This window comes from Bubalus kerabau, chromosome 3 (genome assembly GCF_029407905.1).
Source record: "Bubalus kerabau isolate K-KA32 ecotype Philippines breed swamp buffalo chromosome 3, PCC_UOA_SB_1v2, whole genome shotgun sequence".
Taxonomy (NCBI): domain Eukaryota; kingdom Metazoa; phylum Chordata; class Mammalia; order Artiodactyla; family Bovidae; genus Bubalus; species Bubalus kerabau.
This window is the reverse complement of record NC_073626.1, coordinates 179,177,697-179,198,878: the sequence shown is the minus strand read 5'-3', so window position 1 is coordinate 179,198,878 and position 21,182 is coordinate 179,177,697. Positions and strand designations below refer to the sequence as shown.

At 37.0% G+C, this 21,182-nt stretch overlaps 1 protein-coding gene across 5 annotated transcripts in view; it reads right to left on the bottom strand.

The window, feature by feature from the left end:
* The window catches only part of EYA3 (EYA transcriptional coactivator and phosphatase 3), a 93,716-nt gene extending 73,090 nt beyond the window's left edge, over positions 1-20,626 (bottom strand). The window contains exons 1-2 of one of the 5 annotated variants that reach the window (XM_055573971.1): positions 20,416-20,623; positions 19,910-20,030 (exon numbers count right to left, since the gene is read on the bottom strand). The gene's annotated coding sequence lies outside the window, so the exon portion shown is untranslated. Of the gene's footprint in view, positions 1-4,577; positions 4,683-19,909; positions 20,031-20,415 lie in introns of all 5 variants that reach the window. The other 4 variants (XM_055573972.1, XM_055573975.1, XM_055573970.1 and 1 more) reach the window with 4 other exon arrangements.
* Between the last annotated feature and the right edge of the window lie 556 nt (positions 20,627-21,182).

Genomic DNA, 21,182 nt, shown 5'->3' with positions numbered 1-21,182 from the left:
CCTGAGCAAGACGAAGGGAAGAGAAATAGTGTTTTTTTAAAAGAAAAAAGAGGGTACTCAATAACATGTGCTTTCCTTATTTTCTTGATTTTAAAAATATGAACAACGTTAAAGGAGAACACAGATCTCTTTTATAGATCAAAGGGGTCATGGGTTTTAAAAGATACTACTCTTAATAGCAGGGAAATAGATTCTCAAGCCATACAAAACTAAATGGTAAAATCTTGAATTTTGTTTTTTAGAAAAATGGTAATACTACAGTGATTTTACAACAGAAAGGGAATAGCTTCCTAGTTTTCTTGAGATAAATCCTATGGCAGGTTGCAAGAAAACTTTCGTTAAGAGAACAATTGGAAGACAATCTTTCTACCTCTACTTTTTTGTTTGAAAACAAGTACCCTTGGTTGTTTCCATCTTAAAAATTACCTTTATCTTTTTCATTTTTCAACTGAGAAAAATAAAAGGATCATAATTTTTACATTTTAAAAAAACTTTAAAAATCGAGTAATCAATGAACACCAATAATTTTGATAATTTTAGAGTTAACACAAAAAGCAAACTACAAAGGATGCATATGGCTTAGCGCTGCAGAATTTCTGGGATTCTGCTGGCATGTGATACATGTGAAGTCTGTAAACATACACTCTGGTACACTTGTATATAAAATATATTAATAATGACTATAACATATGTGATTCTATTACAACATGCATGTAAGAGACTGAGATGTGCTGTGGTTAGTTGCTCAGTAGTGTCTGACTCTTTATGACCCCATGGACTGTAGCCTGCCAGGCTCCTCTGTCCGTGGGATTCTCCAGGCAAGAAAACTGGAGTGGGTTGCCATGCCCTCCTCCAGGGGATCTTCCCGACCCAGGGATCAAACTGGGGTCTCCTGCATTGCAGGCGGATTCTTTACCAACTGAAGTACCAGGGAAGCTCCATGTAAGATACTTTCCATCAATATAATATTCTTCCTTCTTTCCAATAATTTGTTAAATATCTGAATTATACTAAATAAAAGAACACAAGTATTTATCATATTCCTAGCATTTATCAATGTGCTAATAAAACTTTTAATATTAAGACCTTACATCATTTTCTACAAGTGGCACATGCTTACAATAGAAAGTCACACTTACTAACCACCAAATCAAAGTGTTGTAAGGTGCTCCAGTACTTGATAATAATAAAAGTACAGAATTACCATACAAATCTTAGTTTTCTTACCTTCCTGTACTCGCTCTGAAGTTTAACTGCATGTTTTGTCTTTTTGTTTTGGGGTGTTTCTTTTAACCATTAATATAACCTGACATTATTTTTACGTTCAGTGAGATTCATTTTTTTAAATTCAGTTTAGTCGCTCAGTTGTGTCCGACTCTTTCCAACCCATGGAAGACTGCAGCATGCCAGGCTTCCCTGTCCATCACCAACTTCCGGAGCTTACTCAAACTCATGTCCATTGAGTCAGTGATGCCATCCAACCATCTCATCTTTTGAAATATCCAATATCTTCTGAATTAAAATATCCAATAATATACAATGGCTTGACTTAAAAGTGGAAAGCAGATTCTTAACGTAGTGTAAATGAATGTAATTACAACTTACTCAAACAGCCAAACAAAACATATCCTGAGTGCATTTTTTGTTTTAAGTACTTTTAAGGCATTTGGATAGTAACAGCTTTTCATAATTTTCCAGTTTGAATTCTTACTATCGACTTTTAATTTAACCCTTTTACCACCATTTTTGGAGAGAGTTTATATCCACATGCCTTCATGGGCAGAAATCTGGAAAAACTATAACTAAAGGTGGTGCCAGTGGTAAAGAACCTGCCTGCAAATTCAGGAGACGTAAGAGACACAGGTTCGACCCCTGGGTCGGGAAGATTCCCTGGAGGAGAAAAGGCTATCGAAGTTTCCCCGGGGAAAATGAACAGCCTGCTTCCCAAAATTAAATAAATCTCAGCAATAATAGTTATAAGCATCAGGAGCCTGAAGAAGGTATCAAGAAGTAGGTAACTGGCAAATGTTTACCATGCTGTCCTCAAATATAATTACACATGTACATTGAAGAATGAAAACAAATAGCAAAATACCCTCTTCTATGTGGCCTGAAGAAAACTGCTTCAAGTACTATTATTCAACAGTAACTGAAATCTTCTAAAGGGGATCTATCAATTAATTTAGAAACAAGTGTCCTAACACCCAAAGTACCATGATAAAGCCTAAAGATATCTCTTCAAATTAAATTCTAATTTATAAACTAGGAGGCTTCATAAAGCAAAATCACAAAAGATGTAATGAAAATGGCTCAAAACATAAGAAAACATATCAACGGTCTCTTGCAGAACAGTACTTAGTAGTAAGTATCGGTGGGATGATACTAAATGCTAATTTGGGTATCATAATCTATACAATCTATCAGGATGTTTCAAATAAATAAACAAAGGCTTATTCTAATATGTACAAACTTCTTACTGAAATTAGACAAAAATAATGATGGGTACCTTGGAGGAGAATAACAAAGTCAATTAAGGAAGATCAGTCCTACATCAGTCTTGAAAACCAACTATAATGGGAAGGATAAGAGACCTATTGATTACCGAGCATGTAAAACCCACTACATATTTTTACATTCGTTGTCTTACTTAATTTTATCTCCACAACCATCTTAAAACACAATTGGTATATCTTCATATCCCCTATGCACAGGACAAGTGGAATTCAGAAATTTAAACAATCTACCTGAGGTTAATAGTAATCGTGTTTCAGCTTAAAGCAGAACTATATCAAATAAGGATAGTAGAGGATAATGGTGAAGGATGGCTGTGCAACACTGTAAATGTACTTAATGCTGTGGAATGATACACTGAAAATGGTTCAAATTATTAATTTTGTTATGTATACTTACCACAATTAAAAAAAAATACAAGAAGATCCACGAGACTAGAAAGACCAAAATAATGATCAAATCTCACAAGTGCTTAAAGTGCAGAAAACCCTTATTTAAATATTGTCAGAAAAACTGAGGATAATGTGGAGAAAAACATATCCACATCATACATTATGAGTAATTCTAAATACATGAAGAACTGAGCATTCAAATAATACTGGAGAAAACAGAATAGCCTATTTATCTCATCTGTGGGAAAGAGATTAAATTTGGGTCAATAAAACAAAGCATAAGCAACAAATCAACAGATCTGGTTTTGTAAAACATACTTTAATGCAATGAAAAATAACAACTGTAAGAGTAAAAGGATATAAACAAATGGAAGCAATACCTACAATAATTATAACAGATAAAACTTAATGTCTACAACATTTGAAAGAAAGTAAAAGTGAAGTCGCTCAATAGTGTCCAACTCTTTGCGACCCCATGGACTGCAGCCTGCCAGGCTCCTCTGTCCATGGGACTTTCCAAGCAACAATACTGGGGTGGGCTGCCATTTTACCCATCTTCTATTATGGGGGCAAAAGGATACAGACAATTTAGGTAACAACAAAGATCAAATCGGCACTCAAGGAAAAAAGATTCTCACTACTAACTGAATAAATTTTAATATTTAAAAAAAAACTTCACACATATTAAACTACAAAAAATAATCTAAACAACAAAACCTAAAGTTATCTGAAACATAAGAAGAAAAGTAATATTCAGGCCCTTGTTGTAAAACTGTATGTATCTTCAGACTGTTTTCTGGTTAGAGTATAAAAGATGTCATAAAATTGCCCGTGGCCTGATTAACTTTTCTTGGATTTTCCCCCCAAAATTAAATACAGGGGTAGAAGCTAAATTTATTTTAAAAACCAAGTGTTTCTTGCTCACAGAAATGAAAAATTAGAAACAATCAACATGTGGAGAGATTTACCTAAGCTGTAATTCTACATTCTGTATTAAATGAAATTGTAAATTTTTTTTAAGCTGTGCCAAGCGGCATGTGGATCTTATAATAGTTCCCTGACTGGGAATCAAACACACACCCCCTGCAATGGAAGGGTAGAGTCTTAACCAACAGATCACCAAGGATTTTGCTGTAACCTATTTCAATACAAGTCCATTAAAAAGGTGAAAAAAAAAAAAAGGTAAGATTTTACACTGATTATAGCTTATAATAATAGTTTAATAAGACTCAAAAGCAGATACAAAGGGATACAATTTGGATGTCTTAAGGTTTGTACATGCGTGCATGCCTGCTTAGTTGCTCAGTCATGTCTGACTCTCTGCAAGCCCATGACCTGTAGCCCGCTCCTCTATCCATGGAATTTTCCAGGCAAGAATACTGGAGCCGGTTACCATTTGCTACTCCAGGGGATCTTCCCGACCCAGGGATTGAACCCATATCTCTTCCATCTCTTGCACTGGCAGGTGGATTCTTTACCACTGCGCCACCTGGGAAGCCCAGAGAGTAGCATGCTTCTTCATAAAAGCATTTACTAAACATTTAATTTAAAATTTTTTAACACTATGCTAAGCACTGTATCAAGAAAATTAATAAATATATTATACAGAATGATACTAGATAATCAGAAATTTTTGTCACTAGAAAAATGTGACTTTTATAACTTAGTAAGTACCTTTTTAGTTTTTTTGCATGTATTTCTTTCTTTGGAACTCCCTTTTTTGTATTTCCTGGATACAGCCTTAGAATTCTTTCTCAACATAAAATATTCATTGAATATCTGAAACCAGAAGAAAAATACTGAAGTAGAACACAGGATAGAATATGCTGGTATTTAAAGACATATTCTGAAAGAAATCATAATTACTTAGAGTGTTTTGCCTGCTTTCAAAAATTCATGTCAGTGTTGAAAATGCCATTTAACTAAACACTAAAATGTATATATCAAACAGAGTAAAAATATAAAGGCTTCATTAATTGAACCAGTAAAAGCTATTAATGTTAACTTCAAGCAACGAAGTAAACAAGAGTAAATTTTAGGAATTTACTCTTTTCCTGGATAAAGACTCTTAACTGAAATAATTTCCCCAGAGACTATTATTTTCTTGTTCTTCTAAAATGAAGGAATCGAATCTACAGAGGCCAGCAGTCTTAAACTCTGGAATCTTCTCTGAAAGCAACTTAAAAAGGATGATATACAAATTAAACTTAAATCACTAAAAGAAAAGTATATGCTTACCAAACAAATTTCAGGATAACATTATGAAAGTTTTGTTTAAAAAAAAAAAAATTGTAATTTAAATTGCATTAGACCACAAAGGTCTAATTTAAGGATGAGTTTACAATATTGAGTTCTATCTAAGAACAGAGTATGTATTTCCAGTTACTTAATATTTTTTTTAGTCTCTTAGCAGATCCTCTACATTTTTTTGTGCTGGCATTTTATCTTTTTGCTTTGTTATATTTTTCATTATATTTTCTAAAGAAGTTACTTTTTATATATAGGAAAGCTGTTAATATTGGCACATTAATTTTGTAATCTCCCCTGTTACCAAAGTCTCTTATTGTTTCTAACAATGAGAATAGTAAGATGGTTGATTCTTGAGTTTCATGTATATATTTTCCCCATCTGCATAAAAATAGTTCTTCCTCTTTTCCCAATATTAACCTCTTTATTTCTTCTGCTTGCCTAATAATATTCTTACACCTCCACTATAATATTAAGTAACTGCTAACTGTTGAGCATTCTTTTCTTTTCCTCACCTTAATAAGAATACATATTGCATACCACTACTAAGCATGACACTGGTGAAGTGATTTTCTGCCATCCACAAAAATGACCATATGGTTTTTCTCTTTACTATTAATATACTATGTTACTAGATTTCCAAACATTGAACCACATAATGCACTTAGTTCAGAGATGAACCTCTTGCACTATACAGTATTATTTTTAACGTACTGTTGAATCTGTTTTCTGGTACTGAATCCATGATGTTCAATAACTATCTCTAATTTGAGAGGGGAAAGGCTATTTTTACAGGGTGAGTTCCCATTCAGGTCAAATACAGTCTTGCAAATGAGGTCTTTCGAGGAACCACTAGAAGGCTAAATAATAATGTTTTCTGGGAACAGGGCTGTGAAGGAGCTCCATTCTTGTCCTGCCCCTTCCAGTGGCTTCCAGGATGCTAGTTTTCACCATGACTGTGGGCTGTTGGTTTCCAAGGCTGGAGCTAGAGAGAGGAGAATGGGCACAATGCAAGCTAAAATGCTACAAAGTTCACTGCTTTTGCTGAGATTCAGCTATTTTTCTTGACTAAACATTCAGATTGCTGCAAGCCTATAGTTAATTTTCAGAGTCCTGAAAGCGTTGACTATTTTTGCCAGTATCCTCATTGCTTTTATGGAGAATTTTCAGAGGTTCTTACTCTGCCATTATTGTTGATATCCTCTGCATTTGAATTCCACTCAATCTTTACACTTATTAATGTGCTGTTCACCCTTTATGATTCTTAAAATTTCAATATTTATTTCCTTTTATATTTCCTCTGAAATAATTCTTACCTTTAAAATCTATATTACATTATACTAAATTTAGTGTTTTACATTAATTTATATTACATTATACTAAATTCACACTGTTCACTATTTCCTTTAGTGCTGGATGCACTGGGTACCTCTCTTTCACAGTATTAATTTTCCTTAAGTGGCTGATAAATCTAGGTTATTATTAGTTCATATTTGTAGTCAGGAGTTTCAACTAAGCATTTTTTTCTGAGTGGCCGAGAATCTTTGTTCATCTGTTATCATACACAGGTTCTAGTTATATACAATGACTTCTAGTGACTATGAACAGGCAGATAGGCAGTGTCTGCAGGCCACTTGCTTTCTGGATATGAATTTCTGCCTCTTCTGAATATCACATAAATTACCACGGATATATCTGGTCTCCCATGCCAGGACTCTACTTTAGAGAATACCTATCATAGCTTTATCTGGGCAAGAAACACTGGAATTAGCTACTCACTTTGCTTTTTGCTTCTGCTGCTTTTGTTGTGGAAGTCTATAGTTGCTTCAGACTGTGCTTGCTTCTTTCTAACCTCAAAATTCATTCATTCATTTATAAAATAATTATTGAGTGTCTACTATAGTGCCAGGCACTAGTTTAGATACTGGGAATTCAGTGATGAACACAAAGTTCCCAGCCTCAAGGAATTTTGTATTCTCACAGGAAGAAAACAAATGCATAAGGTAATATAATTTCACAAAGTAATAATTCTTTGGAAAATAAAACAAAGTAAAGTATAGAGCATGACTGCAGGGGAGCTATTTCAGATTAGGTGATAATTTACCTGAAGTGGTAACATTTAAGCAAAGCCGGGAATAATGCAAAGCAGAAAGCTATAGAAAGACGTAAAGGAAGGCTTTCAGAAGGAAACAAATGTAAAGAAACTAACAGGGTAACACCTAGCACTTTTGAGAAACAGCAAAAAGGCTGACTTTTGCAAGTTATAGGTGACAGGAAATGAGTCCGAGAAGCAGGCGACCGGGGAGATGACACAGAGCCTTGTAACACATGATGAGCAGTTTGGGGAGGTAATGGGTGCTTCAAGCACGAGAGTGATGTGTTTTGATTTATATATGCCAAATGCCATGGGGAGAAGAGAGACTATAAAGTAAGCCCTCCCTGAGCAGATTGTTTTATATGTTTCGAAAGCATTTCTCTGGGTTTTATCCAGGAGACGAACACCAGATGCTCAAAATCAAGAGTAAGAGCCAAGAAACTGATGAACCTCCAGGCCCCCTCCCATTCTCTACTTGAAGTCTGGTATATTTCTGAAACTTCTGCATATACTTTATGGCATGATTTCTTCTCCTATCAATCCAATTAGAAATCCACTAAAGTCTCACCAGCTGATGGCAACCTTTCTCAAGTACTGCTGCTGCTGCTGCTAAATCGCCTCAGTTGTGTCCGACTCTGTGCGACCCCACAGACGGCAGCCCACCAGGCTCTCCCGTTCCTGGTATTCTCCAGGCAAGAACACTGGAGTGGGTTGCCATTTCCTCCTCCAATGCATGAAAGTGAAAAGTGAAAGTGAAGTCGCTCAGTCGTGTCTGACTCTTAGCGACCCCATGGACTGCAGCCTACCAGGCTCCTCCTTCCGTGGGATTTTCCAGGCAAGAGTACTGGAGTGGGCTGCCATTGCCTTACCTCATAAAAAATACTTATCTAACTTACCCATTAACACAACCACTCAAGAGTCCTCTGTACCCTGGAGTCTGCTGAAGCAGACACAAATATCCAGCAGACCTATACTAAGCTGCCCTTAAGGTTCCCTTTAAAGTAACCATAAGAGAGCCCTTCAGCTTTCACAATTTAGGCATCAGCACAAATCATGTTTCTGTGGCAAAAAAAAAACTGGAAACAACTACACCTTCCCGGTGGACTTTATGTGGACATACAAAAGCCATCATCACGTTGGTTAACTCCTTCTGTAAATAAACAGCCCAGTCAACTGACTGTGGTAAAGCTGCTGAATTCTTCTGGCTACTTTATTGGGAGGCATGACTGACTAATGTATCATGGTATTGTCAGCCAAAGGAATATTTACAGTAACTTTACACTAAATACACTAATCAGAACTTACTGAGAAAGAATTAAAAAAAAAAAAACACATTTAGGCTGTACCAAATTCTTATTAGGAAAAATATTTTATCAGGAATAGATTCTCTAAGAAAAATTGTTTTCACAATTTCTAACCTTCTTGGAAAATCATCCTTTGAAGTTATCTGTAAATTAACACAAACTTTTCCCCACAAGCTTCCAGTAAAATTGGGAGACAGTATTCCACAGGAAAAATTCCAAAACCACAGTAGAAAGTATTGAGAAGGGATGAGACAACCTGAATTAGTGTCAAAGTGACCTTAATAATAATCCCACAGGTCTACTACATTCCTTCCAACTGTCTTCAAATCTCTCTTCAGTTTTCAGTAACATGTCATGTCATTCACAAAGCAAGAGTTTCTCTAATGTGTGGAGATTCGGACTCCACAGAATTCTCAGCCTCCAACACTTTATCTCTACCCTCCCTTAATCTAAAGTTAACATTTCTAAGAGAATCATATACTTTTCTATAGGTGCTCTGGCCTGACCCATGGTATTCTCCAATATGAATGTTCTATAAATGTGTTGCTTCCAGGTATATAGAAAAATTTATACCTTACACTATCCATTTTCTAAACTCAAAATCCTATATAGCATTCTATATATCTACACATCACATCTATTAATCAGCTCTCCAGTATTCAAACAAAATTTACTACACATTGCATTAACAGAACTGAGTCTTTTGAAACATAAGTCTTTAGCTGTCAAAACTATAAAATCTAGGTTCAGATCTTTTATTAATATTTTACTTCAAATTTATTTGCCCCTTCAAAAATCCATCAGACCAAACATCATCAACCATAATTCCAGTGTATCATCACCCATTCAGTGTAGAGAGTAAAGAGTAGTGAAGTAAGTTTTAACACTTGTTATTTTACCTTTTTCAACATAATTCACCTCTGTAAGAGGCAGGTTTGGCAAGCTTGGAGCATGACCTCAGGAGTCTGACTGTGCCTGCTTAGTCACTTCAAATGTGTCTGACTCTCTGCGAACCTATGGACCGTGGCCTGCCAGGCTCCACTGTCCACGGGATTCTCCAAGCAGAATACTGGAGCGGGTGTGTCTGACTCTCTGCGAACCTATGGACCGTGGCCTGCCAGGCTCCACTGTCCACGGGATTCTCCAAGCAGAATACTGGAGTGGGTTGCCATTTCCTTCTCCATGGAGTCTGACTGCTGCTGCTGCTGCTGCTGCTGCTGCTAAGTCGCTTCAGTCGTGTCCGACTCTGTGCGACCCCATAGACAGCAGCCCACCAGGCTCCTCTGTCCATGGGATTCTCTAGGCAAGAACACTGGAGTGGGTTGCCATTTCCTACTCCAATGCATTAAAGTGAAAAGTGAAAGTGAAGTCGCTCAGTCGTGTCCGACTCCTAGCGACCCCATGGACTGCAGCCCACCAGGCTCCTCTGTCCATGGGATTTTCCAGGCAAGAGTACTGGAGTGGGGTGCCATTATCTTCAAATCCCAGTTCTGGCACTGATGAGCGGTGTGGGAGCTTAGACAAGTTATTTAACTTTCCTGAGCCTCATTTACTTCATCTGTAAAATGGGAAAAATACTAATGTGTCTTTCTCAAAAGCTTGTCATGGGTTCAAATGAGTTAATATCTGTAAAACTCTTAGAACAGTGTCTCGCACATAGTTAGCATAATCTAACTGTTGAAGAAAAAAGTTTCTTTTAACAGACTCGGGACAGAAAACTGGTCTTGGTGAAAGTCAATTCATTACTAGTTCCTCTTAGTTTTTCAAAGGGCAAAACATTAATATTATTAAAGGTCCATGTAACAAGAGATTCCTGCAAGAGAGGCAACAGAATGGGTCTACAGCTCATAACCTTTGTCATTGGCTTTGATTCCAACACCACACAAGAACTTCCAAGTCCTCAAGGAAAGCTGTTGTCAAGCTCCTGGGCAAGAGAACACTGAATGTCAAACATGTCCTGTTATTTAGTGATATGAACTCATCATGGTCACAAACACTTTCAGGAGATTCAACTGTGTGTTATTAATAGCTAACATTTATGTAATTTGTTTTATGGGTCAGGCACTGTTCTAAGTACTTTATGCATATCAACTCATTTAATCCTCTGGATAAGTCTCTAAGATATGCACTATTTATTATTATTACCATTTAATAGATGAGAAAACTGCAGCACAGACAGTAACTCATCAACCTGGAATTCAAGCCCCGGCAGCCTAGCTTCAAAGCCTGAGGTTTTAAACCACAGCTATGTGCCTCAGTTTAGAACACCACAGACAGGACTAATGATTTTAAAAAGCTGATCAAGCTAAAAATGTATGCTATGCTGTGCTATAGTCACAAACAGCCAGAATTCACAAGTTAGATAACAAGAAGATACTAAGAAGGCCAGTTTTCTTCTTTATCATTTCTCATTCTTGTTCTTCCCCAAGGCCTCCTAAGTAAATATGAGTTAATACAAGTTAAGTGCCTTAAATAGTGCCTGGCACATAGTAAGTGCTCATTATGAGCTAAGAGGCGATAATGGTAAAAATAGTAGAGTCTGCCTGCTGACCCTGCCTCATTCTAATAGCTGTGATATGCTAGGAACTGTTGATATCTCTACCGTATTTCCCCTTTATGATTACAGGAAATGAACAGGGATAATAAATAAATCCACTATAACAAACCCTGAAGACTTTCCAGTCGTGTTGCTTTCACATGACTACATACACAGGAGCAAACTGCTTCGCTCCTCCGTTCTCTGTTCTTGGTTTACAAAGACTGGATGGGGGCCAGAAAAAAGCAGAATAAAGCACCTTTGTAACCTTTTGACCAGTTTCCAAGAGCAGAAGTAAAGTTTGTAAAAGCAATTTAATCAAACTAAACTTTGACTGTTAGATGGAAACTAAAAAAGGATTCTAATGATAGAAGCTCTACATACTACCAAAGCAGTGTCAACCTCATGATTCTGTATTACTGCAGTTTTTTAAAATGATGTGCCTGAGACAGAGGTGACGGAAACAATAAACAAGGCCTCCTCCAATCAACTGCTCTGCACAATTATTTAAGTTAACAGCTTAAGATAATCAAAATACATTTTGGTGAAAAAAAACAATAAATCCAAGCATCTTCAATTCCAAAAAAATTTTATCCTGGTAAAAAAATCTAGTAGTCACTAGAATTTTTCAAACTGTAGGTTCAATTCATTATTAGATTATCATATCCATTTAGTGGCTATTAATAGTTTGTTTTGAGTGAAATGCAACTGGTGGTGGTTTTAGTTGTGTCTGACTCTTGCGACCCCATGGACAGTAACCTGACAGATTCCTCTGTCCTTGGGATTCTCCAGGCAAGAATACTGGAGTGGGTTGCCATTTCCTTCTCCAGAGGATCTTCCCGACCCAGGAATTGAACCTGTGTCTCCTGTGACTCTTGCATTGCAGGCGAATTCTTTACCACTGAGCCACTAGGGAAGCCCAATGCAATTAACCAAAACTAAAACAAAATTAAATTAAACATTATAATGCATTACCAACATTAAAGATAAGTATTGTTTCACAAAACTTCTTTCAATTTTAAAAATTAATATGTACATATATGTGTATAAGTACTGGATAACAATGAAAAATGCATCTTATGGTGGGTTGTGATCAAAAAAGTTTGAATGCCGTTTTACCCAAAGATTAAGGAAAAAAAAAAACTAGTCAAAAAGGAGAAAAATATCCACTTCAAGCTATGCATGATAAAACATTCAATATTTTAATGATTCTCTAAATTAGTTTTTTTTTTTTAAGGCAAGCCTCTGAAAATGAACAAAAAGGGGAAAAGGAACCATCTGGGTAATAATCAATAGTTTATCATAATTATTCCAAATAAACAACAATTTCACAGAATGAGAGGTACCAACACTGAATAAATATATAACAGGAGATACACAGAAATGAGATAAATATATACTAACAGGAGATACACAGAAATGAGATAGTTTCAGTTTGTCTAGCTATTAAATACCACACCAATACGACAGATAAGCAAAAGCTATAGAACTCACTCTCAAGAACATTTATTTTTCAGTGTTATCTAATCACTCCTTCCTAAGGGGACAACAGAGGTTGAGATGGTTGGATGGCATCACTGAATCAATGGACATCAGTCTGAGTAAACTCCGGGAGGTGTGGATGGTCAGGGAGGCCTGGCGTGCTGCAGTCCATGGGGTTGCAAAGAGTCGGACAAGACTGAGCGACTGAACTGAACTGAGCCTATAGCAAAGTTAAGAACTGGTGAAAAGGCACCAGTCAGAATGGCTGCGATCCAAAAGTCTACAAGTAATAAATGCTGGAGAGGGTGTGGAGAAAAGGGAACCCTCTTACACTGTTGGTGGGAATGCAAACTAGTACAGCCACTATGGAGAACAGTGTGGAGATTCCTTAAAAAACTGGAAACAGAACTGCCTTATGATCCAGCAATCCCACTGCTGGGCATACACACTGAGGAAACCAGAAGGGAAAGAGACACGTGTACCCCAATGTTCATCGCAGCACTGTTTATAATAGCCAGGACATGGAAGCAACCTAGATGTCCATCAGCAGATGAATGGATAAGAAAGCTGTGGTACATATACACAATGGAGTATTACTCAGCCATTAAAAAGAATACATTTGAGTCAGTTCTAATGAGGTGGATGAAACTGGAGCCTATTATACAGAGTGAAGTCAGCCAGAAAGAAAAACACCAATACAGTATACTAACACATATATATGGAATTTAGAAAGATGGTAACAATTACCCTGTGTACGAGACAGCAAAAGAGACACTGATGTATAGAACAGTCTTATGGACTCTGGGAGAGAGGGAGAGGGTGGGAAGATTTGGGAGAATGGCATTGAAACATGTAAAATATCATGTATGAAACGAGTTGCCAGTCCAGGTTCGATGCACGATACTGGATGCTTGGGGCTGGTGCACTGGGACGACCCAGAGGGATGGAATGGGGAGGGAGGAGGGAGGAGGGTTCAGGATGGGGAACACATGTATACCTGTGGCGGATTCATTTTGATATTTGGCAAAACTAATACAATTATGTAAAGTTTAAAAATAAAATAAAATTAAAAAAAAAAAAGAACTGGTGAAAAGGAAAAACAGATTTGAAAAATTCAGTGAATACGTTAATTACGAGGGTATGTTTTTTAATAAGATATACATGTGCTATTTTGTATCCTAAGTTGTTGTCCAGTCTCTAAGTCGTGTCTGACTCTTGCAACCCCATGGACTGCAGCATGCCAGGCTCCCCTTTCCTTCACTACCTCCTGGAGTTTGCTCAAATTCAAATCCATTGAGTCGGTGATACTATCTAACCATCTAATCCTCTGCTGCCCACTTTTCCTTTTGCCTTTTGTTCTCTAAATTCTGAAATATTTCAAGAAAAAAGAAAATCACACACACATTTTGGATTATGCTGTCAGTAAAGAGTGCGATTATCATAAATATCATCAATCTAGTAGGAAAAAATTAACATCATTGTGCTAAATTAAAATGCCCTCTTATTTTCAAAAAAAGGAACAGGTGAATCTGACCTAAAACTTCTTCAACTACTATGGAAACTAAAGAATAAGTTCAATTTCACCTAAGAGCTAATCATTCTAATTTATTCCCATAGTAATAGTACTGGCAGCAACAAACTGCCAGTTTTCCTAAATTCAGTAATTGCTACATTATTAAATTTCAGGTGAAAGAAAATTACTGACATTTTAGAAACTAAACTGATTATCAAACCCACATATAAAAGAGAGCCCCTTTTGAAATAAAAATCAAACGTTTAAATCAAAGAACATTCTAAATACCAGTAAGTAAATCACCATGGCAATGCTTATACTTTTCACTTAATAATACTTTTCTGACAAAGAAGGGAAAAAAATCAAGACAAAAGCCACCATTGAAAAATAGTATACTTAATTAACATGTCTGAATTAATAAGGAGGATTAATACATAAGAATTAAAATAAGCAGTATCTGTAACCAAGCATCACTTGTGACCAGAAACAATGTAGTTTTTTGTTAACCAGATCCCATGATTCTCAGTTATATTTGAAATACTCAGAAAAATAACTTCTCATCACATATAAGTTTCAGGCTCTGGCATTCAGATGCACCTCAACTAATATTAAATCATCTCCTTCCCTTAGAGAGGCAACAAAATTTTTAAATTTAGAAATAATAAAAGCACATAAAAAAGTAGTAGTAATATGATTAACAATATTCTAAATAACTATTTGCATTTTAAATTAAAAAAGGAACTGTTTTATGAAACAGTTTTCTAAAGTAAAAATAAAAACACTAATTTAAATGTATTACTCTAAATATGGTAGTCCTGAAGCTGGGTGCACTTAATTTTGCACAAATTTCCAAATCTGGAAACGAGACTAGAGGTAAGTCAGAAATTTCAGTTTTAGTTTTCTGTTTTATATTTCAAAGTTGTTAAGTTCATACTGTGGTCAGTAAGATTTCAAAGTTCAAGACTATTACATGAATTTATTTAATATTCTGCAAATCAGAGAAAGTGAAAAATTAATGTCAAGAGGTAAACATTTTAGTAACAGAAAATACATTTTGTTAAACTCCCTTTTCTGCAAACACCTCAAAAGTAATTAACTTCCATATAGTAATTTTTTAAGAGGGAAGGATACGGATAATGATTTGCTTCAATTTGTGGTTTTGGTCATCTAAAAAACCTAGGTAGTAAATGGTTTGCAATTTACCTTAAGCCAGCATTTATAAAACGACCAGGTAAAGTTCCCAACCAAAAGCAGTATTCTTCTGTGTTTCAGAAAAATTGGATTTTTTAACTGTTATGAAGGAAAAACTCATTAAACCAGTGGAACTTTGTACAAAAAGGTCATGAACTCTGGAGCTACAAAAACTAAATTCAAATCCAGCTCTCCTGCCAACTAGCTGTGTTACTTTGGGCAAATTATGTAACTTCTGTGTCTTGGTTTTCTCATTTGTAAGTGGAGATAAATATAGTACTTACTTCACAGTGTTGTAAGGATAAAAGAGTTAATACTATAAGTAAACCGTTCGGTAATTCCTGGCACAGAGTAAGTGCTACATAAAATGTGCTTAAAAAAAAAAATTACTGTTTTAACACTACAGATTTTCACAGTTCAGTTGTGAAAAAGTTTCCAAAATGAAAATTATTTAATTATATGTATAAAGAAAGAACATGACTTTATATTAAGCTGTAATAAAGATTGATACAAGAACCTTAAATAGTGAAATCACTGAGTATTTTGAAAATTAAAAATCATAAAACCTAGTTTAAAAAATCAGGGGCTTCCCTGGTGGCTCAGTGGTAAAGAATCTGCCCGCCAATGCTGGAGCCGGGATGGATCCCTGGTCCTGGAAGATAACACATGCCGTAGAGCAACTAAGCCCATGCACCACAACTACTGAGCCTGTGCTTTAGAGCCTGGGAGCCCCAACTACTAAAGCTTGCTTGCCGTTGAGCCAGTGCTCCTCAACAAGGACAGCCACTGTGATAAGAAGCTCAGGCACCCCAACTGGACAGTAGCCCCTGCTCACCATAACTGAAGAAAAGTCCTCACAGCAACGAAGACCCAGCACAGCCAATAAATAAATAAAAATACTTAAAAAAAACACATATGCCATTGCACTAATAAGAAATGACACTTTCCTAAGATGGATTAAAGCTTATTTTAATTCTAATATTTTTCTTCCCTCTACACCATAAGTTATGTTTACTCTTATATTTTAATTCAGATATACACAAATAAAGGCACATTCAGAATCTAAGTGTAAATGTCAGCCTTGTATAATGTCACCTACTTCAGATGAACTGCCTATATATGTAATACATATATATGTACTATACAGCAGGTATCAAACATTTTTGCTGAATGTCTTACAAAGATTGTTACTATTTTCCAGGGTGAATAAAAACCTATCTACCTAGTACAAATATTAACCAAGCTAATAAGTTAAAGTGCACCCAACACAATCTGCAGCAAGATCTGTAAGATATTAAGCACGGACTGCCTTGGGCCAATCTGTTAACTTACAATAGGTCAGCACGAACTACTATTTCTCTTCTGATTTAAAACACTACCACATATTTAAAAGGGGAAAAACAGCAAAGATAAATTTGATGAAGCCCATATTTCAAATATCTTTTTTAATATATTACAAATAATAGAGAAAATATCCTTATTATTCTACATTTAATAATTAGATGCTCTAGAACTTGGGCTAATGTGATCAAGTAAAAATATCAAGATGATGATGTTGCTGCTGTTCCATTGTTTGCTATGTTCTCTGCAAATAAAACATATCAATAAGACAATTTATAGCTTAAGCTATATATTCTGTGGAAGAACATAAACCTGTATTAAGTTAATCAGCAGACAGAAAGTCCACCTATTTTTTCCCTTTACTATAAATAGAACAATTTGGTCCCTTGGTATAAACCAATTAAATGAATGTGGGGGGGGGACTATTTCTAATAACCTTAAATACATTTTGAACTATTTTTATGTTGAACTATTTTTATTCTTCCTCCATTTAAATCACACATAAGTTAAAATATCTTGCTATTATATGCAGAACACAAAAATCTTTTAGACAACTACCAAAAAAGATGATCTATGAGCCTTTTGTCTGTAAGCAAAACAAAAAGAATGAAGTCATGGGGTGGCTTATGCAGATCACAGGAACCATCATACTGCAAGGTACAAATCACCAGGACATTGTAAAAATTAAAAATTTTTAAAACTGTATTTTCCTTAAAACATATCCTAGGATTCAAGGATAAAAATTAAAGTATGTAAAACAAAGTGTAGTAACAGGTAAAATGACAAAATATCAAAATCAAAAAAGAGTCAAACGAAATCAAAACAGAAAAACCCTACAGGCAAAAAACTAATATGCAGAAATGTTATCTTAAATTAAGCGAACAGGCTTACAAACTAGGACTTTGCCAAACTAAAGCAGAAAGTTTTATGGAAAACCAACAGTGACTCCTCTCCTCAACTTTAAAAACACATACAGTAAGTCGTCTCCAGTGGTATTTTTTTCCTTTGGCAGGTTAAGAGGGGCAGGCTTTTCAGTAAATGGAAAGTCTATCACTATTCTGTGCAAAGAACAAGACCATGAACACAACTGCTCCAATGAGACCACAGGATGTTCATTTCATGTAAGGGCTTTCATGCAGAATTTATATCATAATAAGCCAAAGTGATTTTAGAGAAAAGAGAGAAAGAGACTCCCTAAGACTTTTCAACCTCTACTTCCATACAACACAGTTTCTTTGTGAAGTCTCTCTTTGAAGGCAAAAATGACTTAAGTCTTCAATTTTGTGGCTCAGCTGGTAAAGAATCCACCTGCGATGCGGGAGACCTGGTTCAATCCCTGCGTTGGGAAGATCTCCTGGAGAAGTGAAAGGCTACCTACTCCAGTATTCTGGCCTGGAGAATTCCATGGACTCTATAGACCATGGGGTCGCAAAAAGTCGGAGACAACTGAGCAACTTTCACTTTGAATTTTAAATTCCACATCGTAGATTTCTTATCCCGAAACTTTTATTCCTAAGACATAAATTTACTGACATTAATCACTAACTACAATATTGTGCTCTCTAGCTTACAGCTTTGATAGAACTAAAACCCATTTCTCTAGTTGCTTGAAGAGGACTTCTTTTGTGAAAAATGACCTTGGAAAAAACATCACCAATAAGCCCTAATTTCCTTATTTTGTAAAATGAAGGGTAAGTTTGAAATCTATGGTTCCCTCCAGCTGTAAACTACAGTACCCAATCAAGGTTTTAAACTCAAGACATGCTGAAGATGTAAAAAGTTCAGAAATGAAAAAGGTTGAAAGAGAGCCTTGCATCAATCCAAATATGGGTATATGTGTGTACAAAAGAAAAAAGAGTCCACCATCCTGGAGATAAGGAAACACAGAAATGTCAGACCAGACTCATTGGGGTTAGATTTTAAGGACTGGGAAATGATGAGGTCAGGTTGAACAGAAGCTAGAGTTTTCCAGTGTTAGGTGCTGCGGAGGAGGTAGTAGTAAGGAGCTTTCAAAAGAGCTTTCCTCAGTATTTAAAAAAGTCCTGCAAGCCAACCACAAGGGTCCTTTTCTGTGGCTTCTAGCACTAATATGGCCAAGCTCCAAAGTCTTTTGCTAAAAATAGCTTAAGGGATCAGCCCAATTTTGGAATAAGCCAAGGCCTATGCTATGCTTGCATATGTCTCATATAATGAGGGACACTTTTCTACAACTTATTAGTCAAAAGAAAAGCAGATGCTAAATGCTGTATTTATTCTGCTTGCTGAAGTACTAAATTTGAGAGCACAATTTACATGAGTACAGAAACTGATCACACAAAAACATTTACAATCAAGTGTGAGACATACACCATAAACACTGGAAAGACAAAAATAAAAATTATCCAACTCTCTGTCTCAAAACATACCTCAGATAACAATTTTTGGAAAACACCACACAATTATTATTAAAACCAACCCTTCAATTCAGAGATGACTAAGAGCCTACAGAGTCATTTAAGAAATTTACAAGAAACTTTAGCCTCAAAAATGAGAAAAAGATGGTTCTAAGGCTGAAACAGTTTAGCAAATTAGATGGTTTATGGCGAAAACAGTAAAAAAAAAGTCGTCAGAAGAACAGGCTAAGTAATCAAATACTGTAATGTCTGGTTTATTAAGAAACAAGAAAACAGAAAACTTGTCAATACGGTAAAAATGAAGAGACAATATACAACAGACAAAGATATATGCACGCTAAGTTCAACAAAAGAAAAGGTACTTTGAAATTACTATAATGAACTCTTTAAGCATAAAATTTTTCAGTAAGAGCACACTAAAACTTTTGGCAATAAACTTATAAATCTGGGGCTAATAATCTCCCAAGAAACTCTGTCCTCCATCACAGCAACTGTTCTATAAGTAAAGTTCGTACAGAAAACAGAGCCGATCGTCTCAAAACATCCGCATTTTTGCCTCGGCTGTACATATCCATTCTCATGGGATAGAGAACACGAAAATGACAGGACGTCCTGATGACCTGTCGATTAACAAGATTGCACAGGCCCCACTGCCAGCAGTTCCGCGTGCCTGCCACCTGTTAGCCTGCTTTAGCGAAGCCCCCTAAACTGTGCTCCAGCGAAGAACCGGGAACGCCTTTGTTGTTTCCTAACTACGGAAGCTACCCGAGTTCAATCCAACCTAGCGCCTTAAGGAAAACTTCCCCCGGGCCGGGTAAATCTGCCCAGATGGTGACTTGGGCAAAGACCTTCTCTAGCTAAGAAAAGGCGGGAGAACCCCAAGCGAAACACAAATGTCACCTACTCGTTCCGGGAGGAGCTAGGCGTCAAGGGTGAAGAAAGTTGGGGAACTAGACCCAGGAACCTTGAGAGAGGCTCAGTTTCGCAGTTGGAGCAGGGTGAGCACAACGAGGAGGTGGGCCGCCCTGATGGGTGAAAACACAGGAAGATCCTGAGACCACAGGTCGGGGAGGAGAGGTGCGAAAGTGAATATGGGCAAAACCGATAGGCAGTGGCTTAGGGAAGCGCTGAAGCAAAAGGCAAGAAAACCAAGGCTTTTAAAAGGCAGATGAGGCAGAAGGAAAAAAGCAAGGCGAGAAGTGAGCAGCGACGACACAGGCTGAAACTGAGGTGAAAGAGGCGAGGCCGGCGTGAGAGAAAGGAACCAAATGAACTCAGGAGGCTCTGCAGGGACAAGGGACAAGCAAAGAGAACCCCCACCCACAGGAACCGGGACACAAGTCTTGACCGCCCGTCTACAGGCATTACCCGACCGGCTGCACTCAGACCCTGTCCGCAGCAGAGACTCACCCAAAGGCTGCAGAGGCCCCACAGTAGGACATGGGGACTGGTCCAAACACTCAGGAATACCAAGCGGCTGGAGGAAACGGCGGCGTTAGTGTGACCCGGATGCGCATCCCTAGGAACCGGAAGTCGGCGGTCAGGGTCATCACACAATCCACACATCGTTCCACCAGAAGCTTTCGGGCGCATGTGTCAGGCCTCAGGGGGCGGGGGCGGGGAAAACGCCTAGACTCCGCCCACCTGGCCGGCCTGGGAATCCCGCCCCTGGTTACGCCCCGCCCGGCGTCTGGGTGGTGCTTGGTGTGTGGATAGGCTGGTTGGTTCATGCAGCTCCCAGGCCAAGGTACCACTGAGGCACAAACTGCCCGCTTAAAAAAACAGCGCTCAGGTTTCAAGAAGATCTTTTAAAACGCGTGCAATCCCTCTCTCTCTAAAACGAACGTGAAATATTGGATATATTTGGTAGATTTAGAAAAATCGTGGGAGGAGAAATGGCTGGGAAGTTCTGGAAGGCACTTTTGAGGCTAGACCAAGGGGATGGTTTTATTCCCAGTATCAGTTTATTCATAATATTGTATTGAGGTTACAATTCATTTCTGTTTTGTGCACAATATTTTATGTAATAATTTTATCAGAAACAATTTTTACATGCTTCGTTAACTTTAAATTACTAACCCATCATGGGCAATGAGCACGGTTGATTTCAGGTTTTGTTGGGGCCTGAAGTTTATTCAATTGGAGGACTCTCTTTAGGGAAATCCACAATTACAAAT